This window comes from Esox lucius, chromosome 5, assembly GCF_011004845.1.
Source record: "Esox lucius isolate fEsoLuc1 chromosome 5, fEsoLuc1.pri, whole genome shotgun sequence".
In the NCBI taxonomy this organism is placed as follows: domain Eukaryota; kingdom Metazoa; phylum Chordata; class Actinopteri; order Esociformes; family Esocidae; genus Esox; species Esox lucius.
Genome location: NC_047573.1, coordinates 36,297,148 through 36,312,917, shown reverse-complemented (window position 1 = coordinate 36,312,917; position 15,770 = coordinate 36,297,148). Strand labels below are relative to the sequence as shown.

The window sequence follows — 15,770 nt, the reverse complement described above, 5'->3', positions numbered from 1 at the left end:
CGCGCAGTGCGCAATGTGCGTGCAGTGTGCACTCAGTGAGCAGTGTGCGCTCAGTGAGCAGTGTGCGCTCAGTGTGCAGTGCGCGCTCAGTGCGCAGCGTGCGTGCAGTGTTCAGAAACTGATCCACCTGTAGTGAATATTTCCTTCTGCAAAACAGAACTGCTCTGCACATCTAATGCCGCTATTATTTTATCTGCTTACAGCCTATTAGGGATGGTATCACTTCAAACTTGAGGGATATGGATACTTTTGCAAAGCAGTGTATAAAGACTACAACCAATGCATCCTGTAGTTGTTTATTGGTCTCAAATCACAGGAATTATGGCCAACTCTTTCAGTCACAAGTTTGTAACTCATTTGTTGGTTTTTAAGCATGAATATTATATAAATATTAAGAATATTGCCACATTTGACAAGTACAATTTCAGCAAACAAATAGGTGAATAATTATGATACCCATTTGCAAAAACAAAAGACAACTTAACAATTAAAATGGATCAAAAAAAACAAGGTGGACATAAAAACAATTAAATTAAAACGTAGGCCACACCTTGAACATGGATGTGCCACCATTTGGTCTGTAATGTGCAAGTGCATGAGCTACTTTTTTGGTAAAAAGTTTAATTACTAATTTTAAAACAAATATCTACATTTATAGCACACGTTAAAAAGACTACTCATAACATTACATTTTAAAATGAATGCAAACAAATGCTAAGCAATTAAAGGTTATTGTAGAAAAGTATTTTAAAAGTATTCAGACCCCTATTCTAAAAAATTTGTTAAAAAAAATTACTTTCATAGCAATTACTGCCTCAAGTTTTCTTGTGTGTGACCCTACAAGCCTGGCATATCTGTATTTTTGGGGTTTCACTCACTCTTCTCTGTAGATACTCATAACCCCTGTCAGGTTGCATGGGGAATGTCACTGCACAGCCATTTTCAGTTCTCTCTATAGATGTTTGATGGGGTTCAAGTCCGGCCTATGGCTGGGCCACTCAAGTACATTCACAGACCGGTCCCATAGCCACTTGTGTTGTCTTGGCTATGTGCTTAGGGTGGTTGTCTTGTGGGAAGGTCAACCTTCACCTGAGTCTGAGATCCTGAGCGTTCTGGAGCAAGTTTTCATCCAGGATCTCTCTGTACCTTTCTCTGTTCATCTTTCCCTTAAACCTGACTAGTCACTCTGTCCCTACTGCTGAAAAACACCTTGCTTCACCATAGGGATGCATTGGCCATATGACCAGTGCCTGGTTGTCTGCAGACATGACGCTTGACATTAAGCCCAAAGGAGTTAAATTTTTCTAAAATGGAAACATTTTAGAATGATGGATACCACTGTTCTTCGAGACCTTCAATGTTGCAGACAACAGGAAACCAGGCACCGCACATCTGGCCAATGCATCCCTACAGTGAAACAAGGTTGGAGCAGCAACAGGTTATGGGGATGTTTCTCAGCAGCAGGGACTGGGAGACTAGCCAGGATTGAGGGAAAGATAAAGGAAGAGAAGTACAGAGAGATCCTGGATGAAAACCTGTTCCAGAGTGAACAGAATCTTAGACTGTGGAGAAGGTTGACAATCCAACAGGACAATGACCCTAAGCACACAGCCAAGACGATGCAGGAGAGGCTTTGGTACAAGTCAGTGAATGTCCTTGAGTGGCCCAGCCAGAACCTGGACTTGAACCCGATTGAACATCTCTGGAGACCTGAAAATGGCTATGCAGCATTGTTTTGCATCCAACCTGACAGAGCTTAAGAGGATCAGCAGAGAAGAATAGGAGAAACTCCCCAAACACAGGTGTGCCAAGCTTGTAGCGTCATACCCAAAAAGACCCTAGGATCACACCCCTCTTTCATTAAGGGATGTGAATAATAGTGTACATTTCATATTAGGGGTGGGCGATATAACCTAATAATATAATTATTTAAAAACTATAACAGTATTGATTGAATTATCGTCAAGCCCTGTCATATTTCAGTTTCTTATAAACTTGCAAAAAATAATTAAACCTGTTTTGTTTTTATTATGGGGTATTGCGAGCAAGTTCGATTTTTTCCCCCTCATAATTTAATACATTTTAAATGTAGGCTATACTGTAACCAAATGTAGATTAGGGTCTATCGACCCTCTTTAATTCACTACACAGCAGATTCCAAAGCAAGTGCATAACCCATTGTCTTTTGAGATGCTGATATATAATCATACGTTTTCTATGCGTTATTGTCACAAAAGTTGCTTTTTTGATTTGACCATATAAAATGTTAAACAAATTATGTACTGAATGATAATCTTTACATTTGTGTATTGATCGCTTTTTCATTTTGCCTCCTGAATGTCAGTCCTTTGTTTCTTACAAAGTCTGTGCCCATTGAGGTCTGGAAACCGGCTACCTTTGTTTCTCCATTTAAATAAATCAGAAGCCAATTGAAATATTGGCTTGATTATAAAAACAAATAATTATATCAAACCCATCTCCAAAATCAACTGGTACTAGCAGTCTCGATGTTTAAGAATCGTTTTTGTTGTGGACAGTTTTTATCATACAGTATGAAGATTGGGGCAAGAAAAGACACACCTTTACATTGCATTCCAGACCACCTGAGTGATGACATTGTGCCACCACTGCAGACATTGCATTTGTCCAAAGAGGATGCAACAGAATGTACAAGAATATCCTGACACTGGGAAAAAAATTAAGAGAATTGCCATTAACAAACAGTACATTACTGTTCTATTCCAATTACACTGGGGAGAACAGGTATTTGATACACTGACGGTTTTGCAGGTTTTCCCCACTTACAAACCATGTAGAAGTCTGTCATTTTTCTTCAACTGTGAGTGACGAAATCTAAAACAAAAATCCAGAAAATCACATTGTATAATTTAAGTAATAGATTTGCATTTTATTGCATGACATAAGTATTTGATACATCAGAAAAGCAGAACCTAATATTTGGTACAGAAACCTTTGTTTCTGTAGTTCTTGACCAGGTTTGCACACATTGCAGCAGGAATTTTGGCCCACTCCTCCATACAGGTTGGAATCTGTTTGATTGAGTGTGTGAACAGGTGTCTTTTATACAGGTAACAAGTTCAAATAGGTGCAGTAAATACAGGTAATGAGTGGAGAACAGGAGGGCTTCTTAAATAAAAACTAACATGCCTTTGAGAGACGGAATTCTTAATGGTTGGTAGGTTATCAAATACTTATGTCATGCAATAAAATGCAAATAAATTAATTAAAAATCATACAATGTGATTTTCTGGATTTTTGTTGAAGTGTACCTATGATAAAAATGACAGACCTCTACATGCTTTGTAAGCAGGACAACCTGCACAATCGGCAGTGTATCAAATACTTTCTTCTCTTAGTTTTGGTATATTGGGCATATACCACAACCATCATGCATGGTTGATTACAAGAACATTGACAATATCCAAAGTCTTACATTATATAAACAGCTCTAGTTCCAGTATATTCAATGATTTAAATGAAATAAAAAAGCACCTCTTCAGTGTTCTCGGTCTCTGTAGTAACGGACATTTCTTGGACATGGATTTGCTATGAAGAGAAAGAAGACATTTAAAATCATTAGCCCAATAGTATTATACTATCAAACTAGACTCAAACGGTTTAACTAATCACAAACACTAGAACGTCTCCATAAGACATTACGTCCTCCTACACCAGTATTAGATCATAAACACACACACAATCCATAAAAATTGAAAACAGTTCAAAGTGAAATTAAACAGTCTCCATATGGCATGCTGTCCTCGTACACCAGTATAAGATCATATACACACACACACACTCCTCAACACATGTAAACCGTTCATACTGAACATTTATGTTTGAAAGTTCCCTTTAAGGCATGGCATCCACATATAGAAGCACAGAGAAACCAATCCACGTCACCATTAAAACCATAAAGAATATTAATAATAGGAAGCACTCAAATATTATGATGTCAGCACATCTGGCAAGGGTAAGTTACTGAATTGCCTTTCCAATTTAAGATCTTACTCAAAGATTTCAATTGTCTAAGCCAGGTGGTTTGTATATTGGATGCTGATTGTCCGACTGCCGTGATACGTGGAGGCAATAAATTGGGGGGAGAGGGGTGTTATATGACCAATATTCCACGGCTAAAAGTGGTTCTTAGGCACGATCAAACACAGAGTGCCAGGACACAGGCAATATTTCACAAACCCCAGAGATGCCTTAAAGCTCTATTAAATTGGTTACCAAACACAATGAGGGCAGTAAAAAGCAATGTGACGTCATACCCATGGTATACAGTCTCACAAACCAGGTAGGTGGAATCATGAATACCTATTGGCTGATAGCCAATATATATGGGACCGTATACCATGGCTATGATTTCACTTTAATTCTCTAATTGCATAGGGAACTATTTCAGTAGAGCAACAAGGCCCAGCAGAGGTTTATGGTATATTGCCAACATATTCCATGAAGCATTATGCCTAAAAACAGCTCTTAGTTTTGGTATATTGGGCATATACCACACCCCTCATGCCTGGTTGATTACATGAACATTGACAATATCCAAAGTCTTACATTATATAAACAGCTCTAGTTCCAGTATATTCAATGATTTAAATGAAATAAAAAAGCACCTCTTCAGTGTTCTCGGTCTCTGTAGTAACGGACATTTCTTGGACATGGATTTGCTATGAAGAGAAAGAAGACATTTAAAATCATTAGCCCAATAGTATTATACTATCAAACTAGACTCAAACGGTTTAACTAATCACAAACACTAGAACGTCTCCATAAGACATTACGTCCTCCTACACCAGTATTAGATCATAAACACACACACACACAATCCATAAAAATTGAAAACAGTTCAAAGTGAAATTAAACAGTCTCCATATGGCATGCTGTCCTCGTACACCAGTATAAGATCATATACACACACACACACTCCTCAACACATGTAAACCGTTCATACTGAACATTTATGTTTGAAAGTTCCCTTTAAGGCATGGCATCCACATCTAGAAGCACAGAGAAACCAATCCACGTCACCATTAAAACCATAAAGAATATTAATAATAGGAAGCACTCAAATACTATGATGTCAGCACATCTGGCAAGGGTAAGTTACTGAATTGCCTTTCCAATTTAAGATCTTACTCAAAGATTTCAATTGTCTAAGCCAGGTGGTTTGTATATTGGATGCTGATTGTCCGACTGCCGTGATACGTGGAGGCAATAAATTGGGGGGAGGGGGGTGTTATATGACCAATATTCCACGGCTAAAAGTGGTTCTTAGGCACGATCAAACACAGAGTGCCAGGACACAGGCAATATTTCACAAACCCCAGAGATGCCTTAAAGCTCTATTAAATTGCTTACCAAACACAATGAGGGCAGTAAAAAGCAATGTGACGTCATACCCATGGTATACAGTCTCACAAACCAGGTAGGTGGAATCATGAAAACCTATTGGCTGATAGCCAATATATATGGGACCGTATACCATGGCTATGATTTCACTTTAATTCTCTAATTGCATAGGGAACTATTTCAGTAGAGCAACAAGGCCCAGCAGAGGTTTATGGTATATTGCCAACATATTCCATGAAGCATTATGCCTAAAAACAGCTCTTAGTTTTGGTATATTGGGCATATACCACACCCCTCATGCCTGGTTGATTACATGAACATTGACAATATCCAAAGTATTTAATGATTTAGATGTTAGGGCACCGGGTAATTGTATCACACAGTACACCTAAATGGATGCTTCGTAATTCGTAATATTCCTCCACTAATTTCTTGAAGTGTTTCCCTTAAATTTTTTACCCGTCTGTTTATACAACAAACAGTTGTCAGTTCTTTTTTTTCAACTTGTTTTGAAAGGAATAATTTGTATGTAGTGCAAATCTAATGGCAAAGATTACAATTACATTTTCATTCCAGGTTGTTACACAAAATGTATATGTCCAATAGTTGTGTTTGCAAGCCACTGTATCTTAGATTATGCTTCAAAGAACATTAGAATTTACCTTATTTCGCCACGGCCAGTCCGAGTCAGCATAATCATAGGAAATTTCCTCTCCAGGTTTTATGTCGGTCGTTGCAAATAAACAGAGATGGGGCTTCCCTCCAACTGTTAGCCTTTTCATTTTGCTGTTCGGATTGATGTGGTCATCGTTGACAAATCTGGCAAGTGATTCAGTGTTTGCTGCATCAATACTAGACAAATAGAAAAATATTTCTTAGGCTTTTTGCTAAACCAACTATTCTATTAGCCTACATTATCACTGTACAAATATACACTTTCCAGTGATAAATGCTGTCATGTTCACAATTAAATATACCAAAAGACTGCATTTTAAACCTATATTTTAGATGCAAGTAATTCATGTTTGCAGCCAATACAACTACAGATATAATACAACTGCAGCCACATTCAGTTACTAACCGTCTAAATATTTATTCACTTATGAAATACAAAGTCTAAATATTTCTTCACTTATGAAATACCAAGTCAATCATCTGACCAAATGTGCTGTGTTTACATCACAACCCAACATACAGGGTTATTTTAACCCAACTGTAATAGTGAACTATGAGTGATGAAAGACAGTTCTCCAACTCAATATCAATTGTGGCTTTAGTATGGGGCTACTCAGCCACAACAGGTAGACCTATCAATGTTCTTGCCACTCGTTCCCCTTGTTCTTACTATTAGACCGCACAGGACCCCCGCAGTTGAGCAACATCGCCTGACAATACACTATATTCATATTATATTACTATTACTCACCTACTTGGGTGAATGAGGGATACATCAGTCAAATTATCAGATCATGACAAGAGGAACACTTGTCATTTCTCAAACACGGCCAAACACAAGGCCATGTATTGGCTTTTTATACAGTTTCTAAACAACACTAAAAGCGAAATCATTTTGAGAGAAGAAACTGCTGGCACTTTAGAGCCCATTGAATGTCCATCATTACATTCGCGAACGTTAGCTTGAAACAATTACTTAACTTACCGCTAACAAGCAGACGACAACAATTAACTCACGTTTCGGACAGAAATACGACATTAACAAATGTTTTAAGCACATGCAAAAAAAATAAATAAATTAGCCAGACTACAAAAACACTCAGGACTGACTATAAAACTGCGAGACACTCCAATAATAACATCAACGCAAGTTTAATCTCAGTAGTATTAACCCATTAGCCTGCTTGAACAACAGAACAGGAGTACAGTACATAATTACCAAGTTACTAGTACTGTAGCAGTCATTACTCTACCCTGTTCACGTTTGTGTTAAACTGCACATTTTATATATTTTAGCTATAAAATTGTAAACTAAATAATACATTTGATCAATTGTGTGAATAGAAAAATTACTTACCTATTTAGTAGTCAAGATAACCATTAGAAAAGTCCTCTTCGCGTCGTGGTTACTTTCAGATGATGTCTTCTGAGGTAAAATAAGCTTCAGCATATCTTGGCGGGGTTTTCACTAGCTGTAGGCTCGCGACATAGAAAGTTGATAGTTTGCCGCCAGAATGCGGTGACTCAAAGACGCAACCGCGAATCAACGATCGTCCCCGTTATTGACAGAAGCAGTAGCCAATCGGTGATCAGACATGCATACAACCCATGAGCCAATGAAAAAAAATCGTATCAAGCTGCACTACCAACAACCAGACATAGGGGGAGTATGGGCTGTGTGTGATACACAACAAAACCAGGTCTTTATGGTATATTAGGACATGAGTTAAAAAAGCAGGACATAGTTAATAACAATGAAGGAAGTTCTTCTACAGTGCCCGACTTATGGGGACATTGAAAATGTCCTCATAAACCAAAATGTCCTCATAGTGCTGGTGAGATTTCAGGTCAAATGTCCCCCTATACCATATAAACAAGAACACACACACACACACACACACACACATATATATATATATATATATATATACACACACACATATATATATATATACACACACATATATATATATATATATATATATATACACATACATATATATACACATACATATACATACACATACATATATATACACATACATATATATACACATACATATATATACACATACATATATACACACATAAATATATACACACACATAAATATATACACACACATAAATATATATACACACATACATATATATACACACATACATATATATACACACATACATATATATACACACATACATTTATTTATTCAAGCATGATAGACATTTTTGCTTAACAAATGGTCAGAAATAAGAAAATGCATAGTTTTCTGTCATTAGGACTTTACTGTACGCGGACCAATCATGTTTACTGTCGTGTGTAGTCACCCCCCAAAGGCCCATTCTCAGCCAGAAAAAACCCTGGTTACGTGCCACATATTATCTCAACGCATTGTACGGAAATTAATTTATACGTGACAAAATAAGGCAATTTATAATTTTGTCAGCTAAAAAATATGCTTCACTGGTGGAATTTTTGTTCTACCAGTCCCCTTGGCAGGTGAGCCAAAAAGTTAATTTCGGACACTGGTTATCTGTAAAGCACTTCATGATAAAAGCGTCCGTCAAGGGATATATAAATTAAATTAGTTGCACAAATATCATTAAGTACAAGATTATCTACCGTGGCAGTGTTTCTGCAAACTATATCAGAAGATTAAATATATATTGAAGATTGACTTCTGCAGGTGCCTGACAGAACCAATGGTCCAGTACATGGGCCACGGTAATTCACCTCATAAAAGCCACCCCTTGTATACTTTAGATGGCTAAGTGCAGAAGTAAAATTGGGCAAAGCAACTGCATTTGCGGAGATATGCATCGGTAAATATATACTAAGCAAATTAATTTGCTGGTTCACACGGCCTGGGGAGCTAGGGAATCCCTTTCATGCTCTTTCTTAAAAAAAAAAGACATCTCAGGAAAACGTTTGAAGATCATGCCAAATGGGGGGTGGGGGAGGACTTGAATGAGTAGATTAAGTTACAGTAGTGAAAGAAATCCCCTGTCAGAGCGTTCCTTTTAACCCTGCTGCTTCAGACAGTAAACAGGATTTAATCCCCTTTGCTGTTCCACCCGCCATTCCAGTTAATGGAGAAATGCCTCAATTAAAAGGCTCTCCCCACAGCACCTTGCAAATACAACAGTTTGTATTTGGAGTTCATTGAGAAAACAGAAATCAACCGTGGAGGCGATGACTAACTTCAGAAAACACCATCACCTCACTACTTTCAGGTTGAGGGCTCAGCTGTTAGTCCGATTGAATCATTCAAATTCCAAGGGTCCATCAGCTTGCACAATCTCCGGAGGGAGGACAGCATCACAGTAATCAACAACAAAGAACACCAGCGGATTCAGCTGAAAACACAAAAAATATCCCAATCCAAACTCACTACCTCCATCAAAATCTATTTTCATTCCAGGGCAAGGAAGTGAGCAGGTAATCACTACAGACCCCTCACAACCGGGTCAAATCTCCCCCAGCAGGCTTAGGTCAAAGAGGTAGTACAGGTTAATCAGGACCAAAACATTCGGCCGCCTGAGCAGTTTGTTGTCAGTGCTATGGCCCTCAGCAATTTATCCCACAGAGATGAATAACATTAAGCTCACCAGATTAAGCATTAGTACAAAAAATTAAGAAAACACATGCATTCTTCACCTTAAGTAAGCTGTGGATAAGAGTGCCTGCTAGGTGACTTCATTGCTAAATGTGAAAAATAAGAGTGCTTACAAAATATAGGGTTAGGGATCAAAAAATGTGGTCCCCTGCTGATTTTGTATGTTTGCCCCCTGACAAAGAAATTATCAGTCTATAATTTTAATGGTAGGTTTATTTGAGAATAACAACAAAGAAAATACAGAAAAACGCACGTCAAAAATGTTATATATTGATTTGCATTTTAATGAGTAAAATAAGTATTTGATTGTAGACCTACACAAGGCTGGAATGGTCTACAAGACGAGCTTGGTGACAAGGTGACAACAGTTGGTGCGATTATTCACAAATGGAAGAAAAACGAAATAACTGTCAGTCTCCCTCAGTCTGGGGCTCCATGCAAGATCTCACCTCGTGGAGTTCCAATGATCATGAAAACGGTGAGGAATAAGCCCAGTACACGGGAGGATCTTGTCAATGATCTCAAGGCAGCTGGGACCATAGTCACCAAGAAAACAATTAGTAACACACTACGCCATGAAAGACTGAAATCCTGCAGTGCCTGCAAGGTCCCCCTGCTCAAGAAAGCACAAGTACAGGCCTGTCTGAAGTTTGCCAATGAAAATCTGAATGATTCAGAGGAAAACTGGGTGAACTGGGTGGTCAGATGAGCTCTTTGGCATCAACTCAATTCGTGTTTGGAAACCTTAATGACTTGGAGAAGATCTGCAAAGAGGAGTGGGACAAAATCCCTCCTGAGATGTGTGCAAACCTGGTGGCCAACTACAAGAAACGTATGACCTCTGTGATTGCCAACAAGGGTTTTGCCGCCAAGTACTAAGTCATGTTTTGCAGAGGGATCGAATACTTTTTTGACTCATTAAAAAGCAAATCAATTTAGATTTTTTTGTTGTTGTTATTCTGTATCTCACTGTTCAGATAAACCAACCATTAAAATTATAGACTAATCATTTCTTTGTCAGCGGGCAAACGTACAAAATCAGCAGGGGATCAAATACTTTTTCCCTCACTGTATGTAAAACGCAAAAACACTGACAATCCTAAGAGAAATCGATTGGAATTCAGCCCTGCCACTCTGAATGAAAAACCAGGCGTGCTTCTGATCATCCGTGACATGACTGGCTCAATGCCTCTGGAGCCAGTTGAGGCAGCAGCCCATCACTAAATGCAGTAGGGGAGAAACATTGCCCAAGCCCCATGGAGTTTTGCAGAAGGTAAAACACATTTATAAAATACGTATTTTCTTTTCTCACTACATGCATTGTGCTGAGTGACAGAGTGAGAGGGAGTGAGATAGAAGCAGATAGAGAGGGTAGGGAAGGAAAAAAAGAATCCATCTTAGAGGGAGGGATAGAAAGAACGTGAGAGGAAAAAACAGAACAATTAATTATATTTTTCCAAATTGTTTTGGCAAGGAAAACGGATGATTCCAATGCCAATAAAGCCCTTCAAATTGACAGAGAGGATTTCTGAGAAGATGGAAAAAAGATGTAGGAAAAGGATAAGGAAAAGTAGAATAGGGCAGAAAATTGTGAAAGAGACAAAAACACAAAGCTGGGAAAAAGAGTGACACATCTGGGGAAATATGTACACTCATACCCTGGGGCAGTGAGACATGGTTCTCGCTCTTATCCGAGGCTGCGGAGAGACCTTGGGGGTGAGCTGACATTTTGTCATCACACTGATCATTGCATTTCCTGCCCCTATTCCCTGAAACTTGTTACAGCCATGACCAACCACATGTATGTGAGGCCTAATGGCCAACTGATCCCCAACTGATGTAAAATGACTGCCAAGCCGAGAGATAGCCGTGCTTGGAAGAAAACGGTGCTCCAAATGTGAGCCTTCCAGAACCAGTCAGATGCCGCACCCACACATTAATGAAAACAAGACAAAAATGTTGAGTTGAACTTGAGATTTTTTGTTTAAATCATGTACTTCATGGCAATGTACAAGAAAAATTATTACTGAAATGAGATTGTTAATTTCTAAGGATTTTTGACATTAGCCAGCAGGGGTGATAGAAAAAAGAATCAGTATAGATACAGTATAGTTTCGCAATTTTGACAGAATGACATTGTATTGATACACTTACAACAATCAAATTTGTTTTATTAACACCTACTGCAGGTAGATTTTGGCATTGGCAGTCCAATATTTATTTCACCAGCAGAGTAGGAATTTCACCACGGCCATGGCCATCGTTGCCCTTCGCTCCGGGCCATGATAGCCCAAAAATCATTGTACGCCCTACAGCTACCATAGCCTTTGCGCCCCTGCTGCTGTCAAAATCTCACGATCAGAAGTTTGTTCCTAAGTTTGTTTGTAGTTCGCAACTGAGAACAACCACATGAACAGACTACATGTATGTAAGCAAGCTAGCTAGTTATCGATAAACAGCTGACTTATTTAGTGCTCACCTGAACCAAATCACTCTGGTGGGAAAGTTCCGACCTCCGAGTGGGAAAATACACCTGAACGCTTTTTGTAAGCTCTAAGAGGTAACTTTAGATTTCACATCACTCAACATGGCGGCGTTGGTGGTGAAAGATTAAAAAACAAAGTGTACTTGGTCCGCGCACAAAAAAGTCACAATATTTATTTATTTAGGTCGTACTCATTAGCGCAGGTGATTGTGATGTTAAAGGATACTTAGCGGTTTACTTTTGAGAAACTGAGGTAATGTTATTCCCTTCTGGCTAGCAAGCCTTAATGTTCCTTAACTGTTACTACCGTTGTCTGTCTGTTGTTGTCGTCATGTGAATGCTCCCAACTAAAACTTAAAAAGAAGAAATTAAACAAATCCATGAAAAATTTAGTGAAGGGTAGATGTAATATCAAGGACTAAAACAATATGATTTAAGATTTTGTGGAAAAACATCAGTTATAATAAGTTATTATTCAAAATATGATATTAAAAAAGCGAATAATGTATATGTTTTTATTATGCATGTTTTGTTTTTTTATCAGTAATTCAAGTGATTTATTTGTAAGCTCCAAATCCTCTTATTTCACTCAATGGTCTTTGTGCCCTGGCATGTGCCCTTTGTGCCCTAAACATTTTTGTCCAAATGGCCTTGCCCTTAAAATTACGAAATTCAAAGCCTGTTCACCAAACATGCTGGAGGGTGGTCAAACATGCTCTTAACAGTGCAAGTATTTCAGTCGCATTGTAGGGACATGAAAATACTATGAGGTCATATATGCGTGTGATTTACAGCACCAGAAAAATCGATCATTAATGATTTCAAAGTTTTACAGAGGTTAGTTTAGTTTAAGACTTTCCCGGAAAAGTCAATGCCAGGGTTCTGGAGAGAATACGGCCGATAGTAGAACCTCGGATTCAGGAGGAACAGTGTGGTTTTCGTCCGGGCCGTGGACCACTGGACCAGGTCTATACCCTCTACGGGATGTTGGAGGGTTCATGGGAGTTTGCCCAACCAATCCACATGTGTTTTGTGGATTTGGAGAAGGCATTCGACTGTGTCCCTCGCGGCATCCTGTGGAGAGTGCTTCGGGAATATGGGGTCCTGGGTCCTTTGCTAAGGGCTGTCAGGTCCCTGTACGACCGAAGCAGGAGCTTGGTCCGCATTGCCGGCAGTTCAATGTTGGACTCCGGGAGGGCTGCTCTTTGTCGCCGGTTCTGTTCATAACTTTTATGGACAGAATTTCTAGGCGCAGCCAGGGGCTGCAAACAGTCAGCATGCACTGGGACGGTTTGCAGCCGAGTGTGAAGCAGTGGGGATGAGAATCAGTACCTCCAAATCCGAGGCCATGGTCCTCAATCGGAAAAGGGTCGCTTGCCCACTTCAGGTTGGTGGAGAGTGCCTGCCTCAAGTGGAGGAGTTTAAGTATCTAGGGGTCTTGTTCACGAGTGAGGGAAGGATGGAACGGGAGATTGACAGACAGATCGGTGCAGTTTCTGCAGTAATGTGGTCGATGTCGCAAGGCGAAGCTCTCGAGTACAAATGCTCTCGAGTACAAATGATAAAAGTGAAGAATATAAATATGGAATTACACATCAAATATATGGCAAAAGTATTATTATTATTCTATCATAACAGACGAAGATTCTCATTTCAAGTTCAATTGTTAGCAAACGGCCTCTGCTCAGATGAGAGCAGTTGACCCAGGTAACATACAGGTCAATAAAATCAGTCCCCTCTATATCTTTAACAACTGTGAATCAAGCAGTCAGCCAAGGATGGCAGCCTTAATAGATAGCTGTTTGAACAATTTAGTTGTCATTAATGTGGCAACATTGCCAGGAGCTGATTTAAGGGTATTTATCAATTATTTGAATGACCGTAATTATGTACAGAATAATAAGTTGTACTAGTAGTGATTATTACAATACCAGCAGGTACTGTTTAAAAAAAACGAAAACATAGTATTGCAGTTTGATAAAAACAAGTACATTGTTGGTGTTCCTTTCATGCCTCTAAATTTGAATGACACCTTTCTGACTCAAGATTTAAAATCATGTAACTTGGGTTCTAATAAAGATATTACAGTGATTCAAATGGATTTGCAGAATTTGTTTGGTTTTAAATGGTTAATGAATTTTAAGAATAAAAGAATGTGTTTGTATTGAAGGTCCTATCATACAAAAATAAAACGAAGAAAATAATATGAAGAATGATTATTTCTAAGAACACAGACTATAGTATGTCTGTTCTTTTATAAGACCCTACAAATGTACAGAATGAAAATGACAACACTCCAATTATCCAAAGATAAATCCATTAGAATTTAGTTTGTATAAGGTGAAATAAGAGACATTATCAAACACAGACTATAACACAGACTACACCCTATCCATAGAACAACATTTGATTTGCTTACCTGGTTTAATCTTTCCCCAGGTATGCATAGCCATTGAGCATGTACTTCATGTCGACATCAGCAGCTAACCCAAATTTTATCCCAATCTTGTTTGGTTTTTTGACCATGTAATGGGCAAAATGGCATAGAGCTCTTGTTGGGAACAGGTTGAAGACCTATGGATCAGACCAAAATGACTCCATAGCCATGCTCTTCCCACCGTACGCGACACAGAAATACAAGAGCGCAATTAATGCATTGAGTTCTGTTTGCCATTGTGAACAAACCGTTGCAAATTATGCCCAAGTTGTTTCTGACTTGCTCACTGAGTTCAGATTATATACAATTTCTACCCTCATCATCATTGTCCATAATTACACTTCAACCACATGCATAGGCGTGTCTGGTTTTATTGCACCCATTCAACCAACCGTTATTGATCTTTTATCCAGGGTTATCACCCATTCATCCATTGACATGATATTCATGTAAACAATTTTAATGAATGATTTACAATAGTCTACATGAAAATATAGAAAAGTAATTTGTCGATTGCATTGATGTAGGCTATTATAACCCACTAAAACTGTAGCCATGGAGTCAACATTGGGGGGGACCAAATCAGAACATTTTAAAAATATTAAAATATGTATAACCGTTAACCATAAATATTTACACAATCTCATATTGCTGTGTTGTTCCTACAACATCATAACATCATGCTCTAGGACCATCATTGCAACTGACCTGTAGTTAGTTGGTTAACCCAGTCCAAAGAGAATATTCCCCCGACCCTTTGACCAAACCCTAACCTCAGAGACATCTGTGCCTAAACCTAACCTCAGTTGCGTCAACATTAATTATGTTGTTGGAACAACACCAACATGGCGATATCAGATGGGTCATCAATATTTGCTCCTTTTCTCACTCACCATGTCACTTGCTCGCCCTGCCCTGTTGGCATCCTCATGCTCTCTCTCTCTCCCTCTCTCTCTTTACTCTGAACGCACCACAGTGAACATGAAATAAATACTAAACAAGTGGCGTTTCTTGATGTTCAGGAATGGATTACTTACCATTTCTGATCTGAATAGCAATGATTATTATATCAATAAACATTCACTCACCGCTACTGTATACTTCTATCATCTGACTGGTACTCATTTTCTCATTGCTTTCAGTTAACTTTTATTTTCTGAGGCTGGCCAAAAATC

The 15,770-nt window shown here is 38.6% G+C and overlaps 1 protein-coding gene and 1 long non-coding RNA gene across 3 annotated transcripts in view; both read right to left on the bottom strand.

The window, feature by feature from the left end:
• Positions 1-15,770, bottom strand: part of atrnl1b (attractin-like 1b) — a 264,456-nt gene that overhangs the window by 110,091 nt on the left and 138,595 nt on the right. The window lies entirely within an intron of this gene.
• On the bottom strand, positions 2,495-7,957 carry LOC117594530. 2 transcript variants are annotated; one of them, XR_004575775.1, is made up of 5 exons: positions 7,415-7,957; positions 6,045-6,234; positions 4,647-4,700; positions 3,514-3,567; positions 2,495-2,686 (listed from the first exon to the last, which is right to left on the bottom strand). It is a non-coding gene; the product is annotated as an uncharacterized LOC117594530 (long non-coding RNA). The 2 variants fall into 2 exon arrangements; XR_004575774.1 differs by having other exon boundaries at positions 2,497-2,686; positions 6,045-7,957.